Source organism: Phyllopteryx taeniolatus, chromosome 3 (genome assembly GCF_024500385.1).
Source record: "Phyllopteryx taeniolatus isolate TA_2022b chromosome 3, UOR_Ptae_1.2, whole genome shotgun sequence".
NCBI lineage: Eukaryota > Metazoa > Chordata > Actinopteri > Syngnathiformes > Syngnathidae > Phyllopteryx > Phyllopteryx taeniolatus.
Window position 1 is genome coordinate 4864989 of NC_084504.1, and position 16212 is coordinate 4881200.

Genomic DNA, 16212 nt, shown 5'->3' on the forward strand with positions numbered 1-16212 from the left:
CATTCAGGCTGTTGCAGAGTAATTTCTCTGAAGTTGTGACACTTCATTCAACCAGTATGTCTGTTTATGAATCTGTTTTGACACCACAGATCGCTCAGCTGGTTGCCCAGTACAGGCCATTCATTGTGTTTATCTCTACGCTCTAGAAGCTGACTCTGTAAACGTGATCATGTGCGCTAATCCTCTTTGGTATCATTGTGCATTTACACAGGTGAATGATCCTGTATAGGATACAGACAGGGCGGTCCCTTTCCTGGAAAACTCCAGGAATTTGAATAATAGACACACTTATTGCTCGTTCATTGGCTTCATTGTGGACTAATTTGCCAATGCCTCTGTGATTTCATTGAAAGTGTCCTGACTCATTGTGTGCTTTCCCACAAGTGCATAGAAGCTATTTGTGAAGCTGGAACTACCAATATCTCAAATGAGTCATGAGCCGCATGATAGTGGTCCCTCCTGTCTCTTTCCAGACTTTGTTTAATAGTTCAGCAGGTGCTGTTGCATCAATTGATGAGCAAATGGGAAGTCATTCTGATCATTGGTGTAGAGCAAGGACTGGAAGCACTAGAATCCTGGCAAGGAAGGAAGTAATGGCATTAAATTGAGGAAACAGGACCACCTTGTCATCACATGTGATTTGGAATTCCACAGCATTGCTCTCTAATCTCCACAGCATCTTGGGAATTTGGAGCCTGTGTTTAGCAGCAAAAATAGCAATACAGTATGTGTATCACATGGCTATGGAAAGGTTTGTACATATTTTAGCCTGTTATTTCTTTATTGAAAAATATTTATACAAGGTGGACCATATATAACATCAATGAAAATTATTGTAAGGTATCTGAAAACCATATGTGAGGAAACTTACGGCCCACCTTGTATTAATACTTTTCATTAAAAAAAGGCTCAAATATGTACAAATTAACGTATCAATAGATTTTTTCTTTTGAGGCTACTGAGTTTTCAAATCCAGTCAACCCAATGTGGCACAGACAGTTGTGATTGATTCAATGCGCTGAGAACTTGTTTTTGTTGCATGGTGTTGACCCCTGTGTAGTTGTTCACGTGCATTCCTGTATATGTTTCCCCCCCCCCCAGGTGTTCAATAAATGTAAACAATTATTATGTGTAGGGCCCGACCGATATGGATTATTTTATTTTTTTTTAGGCCGATGCCCATTTCGATATATATATTCCGATAGCTGATTAATCGGCCACATAAGTTAATGAATAAAATAACCTATTTTTTGGACCACTAATTCTTACAATAACAAAGATATGAATTACAGACAGAACATTTGAGTATTTTACAATGTGTTGTCCTTTAGTATTTAATTTTACAACATAGAAGAATTTACACCTAAAAAAAAAATGCAAAAAAGTGTTAACTGATGAAGATTAAGGCCATAAATGTATGCAGTATATAAGCAACATAATGAGTGAAGTTACTGGTAAAACATTATGCATGATGCCTATCAACATCCATCCATTCTCCGTACCGCTTATCCTCACTCGGGTCGCGGGCGTGCTGGAGCCTATCCCAGCTATCTTTGAACTGGTCGCCAGCCAATCGCAGGCCCATGAACATTGAATCACATTTCTTGTATTCCACTATTTTCTTTGCCATGAAGTGATAACTTATAATACAATCCAGAGATGCCTTTCTCAAATGTCAACACAAGTCATCTGTGACAGATTTGCATTTTAAATATATGATGTACAGAGAGAGAGTTAAACGCAAATACTTTTTTGGTGTGTGAATTTGATATGCTGCTAATGATGTTTGTTTGAATCCATCTTTTTATTGGAGTTTAGTGGTTTGATTAGAAACAATGCCTTGAAGGAAAAAAAAAAATACATAACTGCGATGCTTCCAGGGAATCCAAAATAGGATTGATTTGTGCAGTTCATAACCACTGTTTGGCACGCAATCCATCTAGCAATCCATCAGCTTAGTCTTGTTTCTCATTGTCAATCAGAATTTCAGCATAATGAAATTACTGTGCCCACGGAGACGCTAATCAGAGGTGAAAGATTGCAATGTGTATTTTTTTGCTATAGCAACTATTTGTAGAAAAACTAAGCATGCTGGTCTGTCAGTCTCACTAAGGGTGCACTGCTCAACTTAGCTCCGGTGGTTGCGCACTTTATCATGTGAAGCAGGTTCTTTTTTTTCTTTTTTTATATCGTAATAATTATGATTAACGTTTTTTTTTTTAGCCTGTATATGCAACATAGATGGTACAACAATGTGAAATGTATTCTTTCAATTTAAGCAGTCTATTCAACGGGAACCGTTATGTTTATTCATCCATGACATCCATCCCTTAACCGGAGCATTTTTTTCCAAATTGTAATTTTTATTTGTGATAAATACTCAGATATCAGATTCATTCCCTATTTTACATAGTTATCAAATTATCAATAATTTTTAACAGACGGTCACAGACTATTATTTATGCACACTGCATACTGACCAATGACTTCCACTTAAAAAACACAACAAAGGACGTGATTGTTCCCTCTGAGCCCCTTTGTATGAAGTTCACATTCCTACTGAGGAAAAAGCTCAGGCCACTAAAGCACAGGATGTTACTATGTCTTTTAGTTAATGCTGTTGTGACCAGTCTTGTCATTCCCATGCCATATCTTTATTATCACTGCAGTCTAATGTGAATGTAATGTGTTTTTACAGATTTGTATTTATCGAAGCTCTTTTCTAATTGACAATGAAAGGAATTGCATTCACTGTCCAGATAGTTTTCAGGCCACGGGCTATTTTTCTTTTTTCTTTTCTTTTTTGCCTACAGCTAAAGCTATACATGAGAGAAGACTCCACAACACTAGTCTTTAAGAGACATCATTTATTTATGTGAGAGAACAAAAAAGTGTAAATGTCGTCCTTCCTCATCTTGCTAATGACACTATGATATGCAGTCTGGAGGTATTACAGTAGAGGTACAGTGAGCCCTCATTTGTCACGGGGTTAGGTTCCGGACCACCCCCGCAATAGGTGAATTCCGCAATTTGGCAGCCATATTTTTTTTTAAATACAGTATATATTTTTAAGATGTATAAATCTCCCCAGTCTTAAACTTATTAATCTTTTCCACGCAGTTATTAACCTTTCCCATACTGAAACATTTCCCATACTCTTAAACACTTTTTATACTCTTAAACATACATAATATTGACAACATATAAAATAAAGGTTCACACCATTGAAGCACATTCTGTTATTATTTTCATCCTACTTGATGTACTGCACCGAAGATACAATTATGACATAATGGCATATGACATTATTAATAAGGAAACATGGTTACTGTGACAAACTCTCTCTCTGTTACTGTGACAAACTCTCTCCCCCGCCCCAATGATTATAATATTTATTGTAACCACAAAACTATATACTGTATACTGCCCCGCAAATTATTATGCGACATGAAGAACTTGAGTTTCGGGGATGCAATCTTAGCTTTGCCAGAGAACAATACATGGACTATTTTTGGGAGTATACTCCCAAAACATTTTTGTGGATCCTCATCCAACATTGTAACGGTCTATTTTGGGGATTGTCTTGCACACATTCAAACTTGTTGCACAGCAGTTGTTGAATCCTTTGCTGGCCCCTCTCATCTCCTTCTGACAAACGCGCCTTCTGACAAAAGCTCTATACAGAATTGGTCTGGCTGCAGTCACCACACACCCTCCGCTCTATTTTAAGCCCTAAAACAGAGGCCCACTCCCGCTTGAGTGGCCCGTGGTCTCTGTGTGGGCTAGAGCGTGGGCCTCCGTGTACTCAAGGCAGCTCCTACCAGCTGGTGCAAAGGTAATAGCAGAGATAATCTCCCATATGGTGTGGCCTTTACCACAACTCTGCCCTGGCTACACCAAAAGCATGAAGAGGATGCTCATTCAAGTTTGCTTTTCTTCTAGGAAAGGACTGCCTGTCGTGGCTATCCCAGCATCATTGTATTGAATTGGTTAACTTTAGAAGTTGAAAAGCATTTTTTTTATTTGGATTTATAACATCAGCATACCTCTGCGAGTGTGGAGTATCTCTGTCTGTTCCGGTCCTATACTTTTGGGGAGTAAAACAAACATTCATCTTCATTTGGCCCGTGTTCAACTTTTATTCGTTTGCTTTTCTTACATGAGTTTCTTGGATACATGCTACAGCTTCCCTGACACCCTGAAAGGGAAAAGCTATGAAAAATGGATGGGTAATTGGTCCAGACCTGCTCTACTTGTTAAATGTTAAGTTCCATGTCTTCGCCAAAGTGGCAGTTTGGGAAAGGAATGTTTTGTTGCTGATTGCCTATTTGCTAAGGATTTAAAGGAACTGTTTTATTGATTCTGTTGAATTTAATCAGTGTTGAAACATTAGGTTTCAATGTTAAGGTTATGTTACATGGTAGGCCTACCCTTTGTTTTGAGGCAAAGTAGGCCAAATGGATTTTCAATCATCAAGGGCCAATAAATTTGCTTTATAATTGACAGTGAGCAACAGCAGTGCATTAGTACCTACAGTATGCCTGCCCACAATGCCTTTAAAGTGTTTTCAGCTTTTCGGAGTTGCATTATTTTGTTTCATATCACGTGTACAGTTTTGCTCTGAAGCCTTAGTGGGAGCAGCCCACCACCCTTTTGCTTGAGGTGAAAGTTTTTAATTGTCATGAGCATTTTTTCAAATTCATTTTATTCTTGGAATATAGAATATGTGTACAAAATTGATTTTACTTTATTGACTGCTTTTGGAAAGGTCAGTCATCTTGGTCATTAGCCACCAACACTCTATATTTATTTTAAAATCTTACACACATACATAATATTAACTTAAGTACAAATATTATTTGATGCTTCGCCCCCCCCCGGTTCGCACAAATATCCATTTCTAGTTGGGATGCTGGTTGTCATCTCAGGTTTTCGATGACAGCCAGCATATGACAGTTTGGAGTTGGTATGATGTTATCACGGATGGCTATTTTAGGTCAAGATCCTGTTTACTGACTTGCTGAATCTTCTGAACTCGGCATTTCCTGTTGCACGGAAGGCACTAGCGGATGATGCAGTGGAGGGTGGTTTATCATTGGCAGATATGCATTTGTTTGGTTGATTAAAGGCTGGACAGGGGGTTTGTGGCCAGATGCTAGGCTTGCTGCTGCCTGGCTGTGCAGGAGGTGGAACGATGCTGAAAGGCAGCCTTGCCGCAAAGTGGGGCTTAGCCAGACATTGAGAGCAGATTATCCATATTTTGTCTGCATCCTCCTCTCCCTCCTATTCTACCTGCAGAATAACACAGACACACAGCATGAATTCTGCATGGCACAGAATTAACATATGTGTTAAGGTTAGAGTGCAAGAACGAGACGGCTTTACATACTGACACCTGTGGGACCTCTTCAAATCTAGAGTAAGTCTCCATAAGTCAGGAGGTTCACATTCACTGCACCCACCAAACATATAAGAATAACAGAATAAAATAGATACAAAAATCGACTACCATTGTCATCTGCCACATCCTTCTCAAATACAGCAGAGCAGCCCGCATCTCTTTCACCTTGGAATCAGTGAAAAGGCTCTGCATTCATAATATATTCTCTCCAAAGTGCCCGCATGATCATTTAAAATGCAGTGCTCCTGATATTCTTAAATCATCAAACAAATGCTTGGATTAAAACCAGTAAGAATCACAGCTTCAAACACTATTTATTTGCATACTGTGGCGCTGACACAAACTGTGGCCTCTGCAAAATGTAGAATAAAAAGGGGGAGAAAACTTCAGTTCAGATATCAGCCTCCTTTTAAATATTCAATAAGCTCACAGCTTTCAAAGTGAGCCGAAAAGATTTTCTATTGCTGCATCTGCAACACATGCACGCACACACACACACACACACACACACACACACACACACACACACCTACATGCACACGCACAAACCTTTCTATGAGCTGTTGATGTATATTGTATTTTTCGTTGATTGATTTTAGATCTTTAAAAATAATGAAAAGAAAAAAAACATCAATGGAATTTAAATATGTTATGACCCTGTAGTAGAGTAATTTTTTCCTCCTCATTTTAAAAGCTCTTTTTGTGAATTATTCTCGTTAAAACAATGGATATGAGAGTGAGGTTGGTGTTTGGAATGAGATGAAGGGTAGAGTGTCTGTGTACTCTGATTGACCCACAGATGTCAGATCAGTGTTAGAGTTAAACTCAAGCCTAAAGCATCTATTTGGGAAGACCGTTCCATCCCTCTATCATTATCTAACTGGTCTAACTAGGGACAACCATCTGCCGTGGGGAAGTCTTTATTTTACTGGCATCATCTAACGGTTATCATGGAAGTAATGTCTTAGTCATTAAGTAGTTGAGACAGAAGATGTTCAAACAACTTTCTAGCATTTTACAAACCATAAAAAGACCATAACTAAAATATTACTTGGCTGTTGAAATAATATATTAATTGCAGCTACTTAAATAATGAGAAATTAGGGTTAATAGGCTGCACATATAGTCACCTTTTACTTCTTCTTCTACCACTTATATATACTGTACTCCTCCACAATGTAATGAAATCCAATAGTAGAGATGTGTTCCTTCCACCTATACAAAGTAATATGTGAAGCTTTTATTTCTTTCAGCACATTGGCGGAGAGGCAGCGTATCACAGTAAGACACTATTAACAATCGTAGCGGCTGCCTTGACTTCAACTTTTAGGCTGGCCTGACCGCAATGAAAAAATGGCAGAAGTGAATAGAGAGGGAATCACAACTGAGTTCTTTGCACGTTGTGACCGTGTACCACTGATTAATGGTCAAGCAGAACAACGAAGATGTACCCATCCATGACAATTCGCTATATTGATGGGGATTTTCAAATGAGAAGTCGGTGCTTACAGCCTAATGTTATTGCATTTTATGCCTTAACCGTATTTGCTCCCATTAAGTTGCAATTCGTGATTGCACTTTGAAATACCATATTTATTCAGTAAGCCCCTACTAAAGTAGAAATCTTTGGTTACATTTATTATTGTTGTTATTATCTATCATTTATTCTTAAAGATTCATTTTTCACTGAAAAGTCTTACATATTGTTTGTTGAAAAGTAGTGCATTAAAAAGAAAGATTTTACCCTCACATGAGGTCAATCGTGATTAATAATCATAATTACAATGCAGCCCTACGGGGGGCATAAGCCAGTACAAACTGTAGGCCGGTCCCAAGCCCGGATAAATGCAGAGGGTTGCGTCAGGAAGGGCATCTGGCTTAAAACTTTGCCAAACAAATATGAGCGTTCATCTAAAGAATTCCATACCGGATCGGTCTCGGCCCGGGTTAACAAATGTCGGCCCCCGGCACCGTTAACCTGCAGGGCGCCGGTGGAAATTCAGCTACTGTGGGTCAAAGATGGAGAGGTGGAAAGCGGGTCCTTTGGCAGAAAGAGAAGAGGAAAGCACAGAGCCTAGAATTGAATGTGGGCACTTTGAATGTTGGGACTATGACAGGAAAATCTCGGGAGTTGGTTGACATGATGATTAGGAGAAAGGTTGATATATTGTGTGTCCAGGAGACCAGGTGGAAAGGCAGTAAGGCTAGACGTTTAAGGGCACGGTTTAAATTATTTTACGATGGTGTAGATCGGAAGAGAAATGGAGTAGGGGTTATTTTAAAGGAAGAGTTAGCGAATAATGTCTTGGAGGTGAAAAGAGTGTCAGATCGAGTGATGAGGCTGAAACTTGAAATTGAGGGTGTTATGTATAATGTGATTAGCGGCTATGCCCCACAGGTAGAAAGTGGCCTAGAGGTGAAAGAGAAATTCTGGAAGGAGCTAGATGAAGTAGTTCTGAGCTTCCCAGACAGAGAGAGAGTCATGCTTGGTGCAGATTGTAATGGACATGTTAGTGAAGGAAACAGGGGTGATGAATAAGTAATGGGCAAGTGCGTCATCAAGGAAAGGAACTTGGAGGGACAGATGGTGGTAGACTTTGGAAAAAGGATGGAAATGGCTGTAGTGAACACTTTTTTTCCAGAAGAGGAGGGAACATAGGGTGACCTACAAGAGCGGAGGTAGAAGCACGCAGGTGGATTACATCTTGTGCAGACGATGTAATCTGAAGGAGGTTACCGACTGTAAGGCAGTGGTAGGGGAGAGTGTGGCTCGACAGCATAGGTTGGTGGTGTGTAAGATGACTCTGGTGGTGGGGAGGAAGATTAAGAAGGCAAAGGCAGAGCAGAGAACCATGTGGTGGAAGCTGAGAAAAGAAGTGTTGTGCGGCTTTTCTGCAAGAGGTGAGACAGGTTCTAGGTGGACAGGAAGAGCTTCCAGAAGACTGGACCACTACAGTAAAGGTGATCAGAGAGACAGGCAGGAGAGTACTTGGTGTATCTCTGGCAGGAAAGGAGAGAAGGAGACTTGGTGGTGGAACCTCACAGTACATGAAATCATACAAGGAAAGAGGTTAGCTAAGAAGAAGTGGGAAACTGAGAGGACCGAGGAGAGGTGAAAGGAATACATTGAGATGCGATGCAGGGGCAAAAGTAGAGGTGGATAAGGCCAAACAAGAGACATAGAATTTGCTCATCAGAGGGACGGCCAAGGTTCGATGTTTTGGAGACAAAGTTAGAGAGAGCAGATTTAGATGGTTTGGAAACGTCAAGAGGGGAGAGAGTGAATATATTGGTAGAAGAATGATGAGGATGGAACTGCCAGGCAAGAGAGGGAGAGGAAGACCAAAGAGAAGGTTATAGTGAGGGAAGACATGAGGGCAGTTTGTGTTAGAGAGGAGGATGGAGGAGATAGGCTTTCATGGAAAAGGATTACACACTGTGGCGACCCCTAACGAGACAAGCCGAAAGGATAAGAAGAAGCATAATCATAATTACAATGTTCCATCCATCCATTTTCTGAGCCGCTTCTCCTCACTAGGGTCGCGGGCATGCTGGAGCCTATCCCAACTGTCATCGGGCAGGAGGCGGGGTACACCCTAAACTGGTTGGCAGCCAATCGTAGGGCACATACAAACAAACAACCATCCGCACTCACATTCACACCTACGGGCAATTTAGAGTCTCCAATTCATGCATGTTTTTGGGATGTGGGAGGAAACCGGAGTGCCCGGAGAAAACCCACGCAGGCACGGGGAGAACAAGCAAACACCAAACAGGCGGGGCCGGGATTGAACCCGTGTCCTCAGTACTGTGAGGCTGACGCTCTAACCAGTCGACCACCATGCCGCCTTAATTACAATGTTGATCAAAATAATTGTGATTATTATTTTTACGAACCTTTGACGCCCATCTGTGATTCATGAAAATATTCTTAGATGAACAAATGTAGGCCCTCTTCAGAGCATGCGTACCCACAAATAATGAAGGATCAGCTTGGGGAATAAAGATACATCTTTGACTGAAGATGCACACCATATTGAAACTACATTAATTCATAGAAAACATAATGATAATAAATGAATGTCGTAAATAACTGTGAAATGGAGACTTCTCTGCCGTTCATATATTGTATTTCAATCTTAAATCTTCAATTTAACACTTAATGTACAGTACATTTGAGCATGTAAGCGAAATAAAACAGTCATTTGTTCATTGCAAGATATTAAGAATTCTAAATTAGAACAAATAGAAGTCAAGCTGTAAGCGACAGATGAAAGTCATCACTTTCGCTCCCGTTCTGTTCACATATTCCACAGTTGGCTGAGTGTTTTATTATAGCAGCCAAGCGCTCATACTGTGGAGTAAGATAAGGTCGCTCTTGTCCTCCTGCAGTTTTCTTCTATTTCTCGGGTCCGATATTCTTTACTATGCATCTACCGTTATACCAAACTACTTTTTCTCCACCAAACCACGGTGTGGACCTCAGCTGACATTGACTTGACAACCCTTGTGATAGAGGGTCAGTTATCTTTTTTGCCATTGACACTCCATTTTCAAAACCGCTTATCCTGGTTAGGGTTGCGGGGCGCTGGAGCCTATCTCAGCTGACTTCGGGCGAAACCGGTCACCAGTCAGTCGCAGGGCACATATAGACACGGACAACCAATCGCATTTACATTCACACCGTCACTGAGTGGGAACTAAACCCACAGAATGAGGATTAGTCAAAGACAATATATGTGGATGAATGAAATGGGTGGAGGGGGAAGAGTGAGGCTACGGGAAGAAGGGATAGCAAGGGTGGAGGACTTGAAATACTTGGGGTCAAAAGTCCAGAGCAATGGTGAGTGTGGTAAGGAAGTGAAGAAACGGGTTGAAGCAGGTTGGAAGAAGGTGTCAGCTGTGTTGTGTGACAGAAGAGTCTCTGTGAAGATGAAGGGCAAAGTTTCTTAGACAGTGGTGAGGCCAGCCATGATTTACGGATTAGAGACAGTGGCACTGAAGAGACAACAGGAAGCAGAGCTGGAGGTGGCGGAAATGAAGATGTTGAGGTTCTCTCAAGGAGTGAGCAGGTTGGATATGATTAGAAATGACCTCATCAGAGGGACCGCCAAGGTTAGATGTTTTGGAGACAATGTTAGAGAGAGCAGACTTCGATCATTTGGAGACATCCAGAGGTGGTGGAAGGATGATGACGATGGAGCTGCCAGGCAAGAGAGCTAGAGGAAAACCAAAAAGAAGGTTGATGGATGTAGTGAGGGAAGACATGAGGGCAGTTGGTGTTAGAGAGGACATGGGGGAGATGGGCTTACATGGAAAAGGATGACACACTGTGGTGACCCCTAACGGGACAAGCCGAAAGGAAAAGAAGACATTTAATAATGTTATTAAGAGTTATTGATTTTCATCGAAGTGACGTGTGAAGGGTAAAATTTAAACCCTTTCATAGACAAGAGACAAGGCAAGCACTTTAAGAATACCCTAATTTGTCGGATATAATCTGCATTCCCCCCCAAAAAAATTTCGAAAGTCAAAAGTGCGCATTATATAGTACATAGGTAAAAGGGAAAATTAATAAAACTTTCATATTTTATAAATGTATAAACAGGTCCTAGGTGAGGGACCAGACAAAGCACGGCTCAAAGACCCCTAATGATGACGACAAACAATGGATTTCGTTTTCCCTTGCCCGGACGCGGGCCACCGGGGCCCCCCACTGGAGCCAGGCCTGGTGGTGGGGCTCGAAGGCGAGCGCCTGGTGGCCGGGCCTGCACCCATGGGGCCCGGCCGGGCACAGCCCGAAAGGGTAACGTGGGTCCCCCTTCCCATGGGCTCACCACCTGTGGGAGGGGCCATAGGGGTCGGGTGCAGTGTGAGCTGGGCGGTGGCCGAAGGCGGGGACTACATCCTTCGGCTGGCCTGGGAACGCCTCGGGATCCCCCCGGAAGAGCTGGATGAAGTGGCTGGGGAGAGGGTAGTCTGGGCGTCCCTGCTGAAGCTACTGCCCCCGCGACCCGACCCGGATAAGCGGTAGAGAATGGATGGATGGATGGATGGATAGTTTTTTTTAAATACAACTGATGACTGAACAACAGCCATCATTAAGTTCTTTATGGTTATGTTTTGTTTAATGATAATGCTTTTCTGAAATGATAATGCTTGACATTTTAATTTGAATCCCATTCTTACAAATTCTGCCTGGGAAATCAAACATATGAGCACAACTGTAAGTTTTCTCACTTACTAAATCAAAGTAGGGCTGTTAACTTTAAAAATAAGAGCAAGAAAATAAAAAGAAAGTATCACGTGTTCAAATAAAGTGCTTAACTTCAGAATAATTTCTTGAAAAACCTAACAAAATTCAGATAATACTTCATGTTTTGATCATATGGGTAGAAGCAAAATCATGCATTGTAAAAATGCATTATACATACAGCAGATAGAAGGGTTTACCAGAATTTTGAGGTCAACTTTGGTGGTGCGCATTATACACGAGAAATTAGGGTACATCTGATGGCTCTAAGAAGTGTCTGCCTATTTCTCCTTAGTTTAGGTCATATACTGTGTAGCGGACATGCTCCCCGCAAACGGAGGTGACACAGTGACTCCCCACGGTTTGATAAACTGCAACATCCAAAGCTGCCCTGCTATGAGACTCCCACAACAAGACGCTTTGGACCCTAAAGTAATTAGCAGGTCCCCTCTAAATCTTGGTTTACAGTCATCGAAGAGTCCTTTCTTCGTTTGAACTCACAACAGCCCAAAAGGGACCGATCGATGATGGGATGCAAATACAGCAACAGACTATCTGCTTAATATCCAAACGTGCGCGCAAGGCACCACCCGCTCACGTTTGAGAGGACGGCAACCCGTGAACTCTCATCTGATGTTTAACCAAGGATCAATGCGTGTTTTAATATTTCAGGAACTCTGCAGAAATATTCTAAATGTATGCCTTGGTGTCTGTGTCAGTGTGTCAACTTTAGCCTGCCGAACAGTTGCTGTTCGGCTTCCAGCCAAGCGTGATTCCTCCGAACTTGCGACCGGATCCCGGAAAGCGAGAGAGAGAGAGAGAGAGAGAGAGAGAGAGAGAGAGAGAGACGGTCCTATTCTCCCAAGAAGGCATGACGCGCAACAATCTTTCTTCTTCCGCCGCTTCCGTTTTTGTTTCATTTTTGTGCATCTTTTTCTTCTTCAACCAAATCTGTCTCCTTGCTTCTTCTTGCTCCCAGAGAGAGACACCACCCAATAGTTTGAACCTACGGTCGTGAGTAGACGTGGCAAAACTTTTGCCAGACTACAATATTAGTGCCTAATAATTTCAGGGAAATTACGAGCTTCAGACAAAATCTCAACTTTGTCCTCTCTCTCTCTCTCCCGTCCGCACTGGACGCAGTAAAAGCTCACGTTTCCAACTTTAGTCCAACACACGATGTTCTATTTCCCTTTTCAGATTCCTATTTTCCTTATTTTTTATCATTATTAGTGTTGTTTTCTTTCTTTAGTTATACCCCTTTGTGTGTTTCCCTCTATATCCCTATTAGATGTCATTAAATATACTATAAAATTCCACTCTTGATTGTATTTTGTGTGTGTTCTGAGTTTAAGCAAACCTCTGTCATCTAGAAGTCAAAACTTCATGAAGTTTAGCAACCTTCAGATTACGATACTGACAAAAAGGTTTGTCGTCACTTTCCCTAAATTTTATACCTAAAAACAGTATCATGGTGCCCCTTTATGAGCCATATTAGTTTGATTTTAACAATTAAACTTAAAATTACTGTAAACCGGAAGTAACGCAAGCGTCGCTTCCGGCTTATTGTTTTCTTCTAAATTGATTACATTTTTATTTGACAAATAAACGCTACAACTGTATACACACATGACAGGCTGTTATGCTCTGCCTCATGAAACTGGCCTCCCGCAACCAGAGACATCTTGCTTTGTCCCACATCAAAGTGGTAATACAATATTTGAGAATGAAAGGAACAAGGTCCACTTTATTATTTCCACACTGAAACAAAAGATTACATGAGATTATAATTAATATAATACATTTCATACATTTTAAGTACAAAGGCATAATTTTTTTATATGAAGATGATTTTGTTAATGATTTCCCACAGTAATTTTACAGAATGATTCAAGAAGTTAGTAAACAGATCCATATCAATATGCAACACTTTACATCTATACATTTCTACAAGTGTTTACATTTTCAAGTGATCACTTTGACACAATTCTTCGGGGATCACATTGTCCCATCACTGGTAAGCTACTTTTGGACAGGCCAATGGGCTACTTGTGGTCTTTGGGGGTACTTGGTGCCGTCAAGCACCATGTTGGTGACCCCTGACAATTTCTTTGATAAATCGAAGTGTGGTGTCTGCTACCCATGTTGTGAACGAGTTCCTTGCGCAACACTCAAGATTATCTTCCATAATGTGCTTGCTTTATGGTGTTGTGTCTGTCTGCTTTTATGTTGCTGGGATCAACGCACCTTATTTGGTAACTTCAACTTTTATCGAGCCTGGCAAAATTCTTACCGTTTCTCTGTATATGCTCTTCAACGTTTCTTGTATTTTGTTTTCAACTCCAGTTTCACTTGACATATTACAATATAAATTATTTCGATACAATATATTTTTTGTTTTTACTGTTTTTCACACAATAGAGGCAGAGAGAAAGCTAAAGACAGGAGCATAATTGAGGGCTCCCTGTTAAGTGTCTCTTAAATGGGAGACCCTGCGGCAGCAAACAGATCGTTTTTTTTTTTTTTTTTGGTGAAAGGGTGTCAAGGGATATTTTGCTAGGAGCCTAACAGGAAGTTGAACATATGCATGTCCCCTTTCCAACTCCCTAAATCTCCAGTAGACCTCACATGAACTTCGCTTTGGGCCAAACTTGCATTCCCTCTGTTCCTGAACACTTTGCTGTTACCATCCAACACACACGAACACACAATTTGCTGACAGAATCATGCTGACAGGGATCCAGAGGCTGAGGGGAGGAGCACTACAAACAACCCACCCTCTGGGAACCCAAACATATGCTATCACAACAAACCCACCATCAACCACAAAGCATGGACTGCAGCAAGCTTCCGCTAATATGCCTCCACAACTTCAAATTCCTCTCCGTTGTCTCTCCCTCATTGCCGCACCCACTGTTCAAACACTCATGAGTTGCAATCCTGTGGCCGAGGCTCATTGCTTTGGTTCAGTTCAGTTTTATTTTTTTTATTTTTTATTTTTTTTAAATACACTTCTATTCCTTGTCTTTTAAATCAGATTGAGTTTTGACATTATGGGTGTCCTTCTGTGTGTCTATCTTTATTTCAATTATTGCATTTTTTTTGTATATATATATATGTTTGTTTGTATTTTTTTCACTGAATTTCAGTTTCTACAACACTTTGTTGTCCGTTGTTTTTAAACCAAAAACGACTACAGTCCAGTGAGAAATAAGGTTGTCTAAAGAATGAAAAAGAGAGAGCAAGAAGCTGTGTTTTGGCTCAAGATCAGTCACCAGAGGAGAGATTAAGTTCCCATCACCACCAATGTCACCATCTTGGATTTGTTTCCTTTCTCTTCTGGTTATTTGTGTTCCCGATTGTGCACATTTCACTATAAAAAAAGTCCCCTGAAAATATTTTTAGAAATTAATGTTCAGTTACCAGAAACCAGAGTCCGCTGCAGAGAGTGACCATGGCTATAACTGCTTCAGAAGCATAGCAGTGACTTAAACATTAGACTCAATGCAAATTCTGATTGGTTTTACCCTGGGAGAACCTAACTTTTTGGGCTTTTGCCAAGCATTGTCAGCCTCTCTGGTTCCTCTTCCTCCAGTTGTTTCCCTTCTACCTCCGCTTCATCCCATAAGCATGCCTTGTTTTGACTGGATGTTTGGATCACACAGTTCCAGTTCACTTTTTATTTTGAAGATTTTTTGCATACCCTCACTCTTTGTTGAACTTCATCATGTGTTTTTTCCGCCTTTTTTTTTTGCCAAGGGGCCAGGTGGTTAAATATAACGGGCTATTTGGAAGTTGGGCTGTCCAAGTTTAGTCACGAGATCTTTGCTAGAGGATTAAATGTGTAAGAGCCATGTAATGATTGTTGGCATGTCTGATGAGTGAAATCCTGTTAGTCACTGCACAGGGGTTAGGTTTCGACTGAGCATTTGTCTGTTGGGTGCGTGCATGTGTGCGTTTGTGAAAGAAGGAAGGGGATTCTTATATCCTGGTTTTCATGACCAGGCGGTGTAACCACTTCTGTTATTTCAACCTGAATGCTCTAGCAGACTGTGTTCACATGGTTGATATTGGATCAAGGATTCTCAATGGTTTAAGGTCTGTTGTACAAACCGACAATGTGTTTATCAAATCACTATATTGAAAATGTTGTCCAAATTGTCACTTAATTCGTCTTAAGGCAGCAGCAGAAAATTGCCTTGCCACTTGTGTTTGAAGACTTACTTTCTTGGAATTCACATTCATAGTACTAAATTTGAGAAAGCATATTAACAAGAGGCGGTGCGGTGAGTAATTGGTTAGAACATCTGCCTCACAGTTCTGCGGTCCCGGGTTAAAATCCAGCCTTGCCTGTGTGGAGTTTGCATGTTCTTCCCGTGCCGGTGTGGGTTTTCTCTGCGTACTACGGTTTCCTCCCATATCCTCAAAACACGCATGGTCGGTTAATTGAAAACTCTAAATTGGCCTGAGGTGTGAATGTGAATGCGAATGGTTGTTTTTCCTCAGTGTGCCCTGCGATTGGCTGGCGACCAATTCAGGGTGTACCCTGCCTCTCGCC

The 16212-nt window shown here is 41.1% G+C and overlaps 1 protein-coding gene across 12 annotated transcripts in view; it reads left to right on the plus strand.

Annotated features, from left to right (window-relative positions):
- The window catches only part of arvcfb (ARVCF delta catenin family member b), a 272320-nt gene that overhangs the window by 149734 nt on the left and 106374 nt on the right, over positions 1-16212 (plus strand). The window lies entirely within an intron of this gene.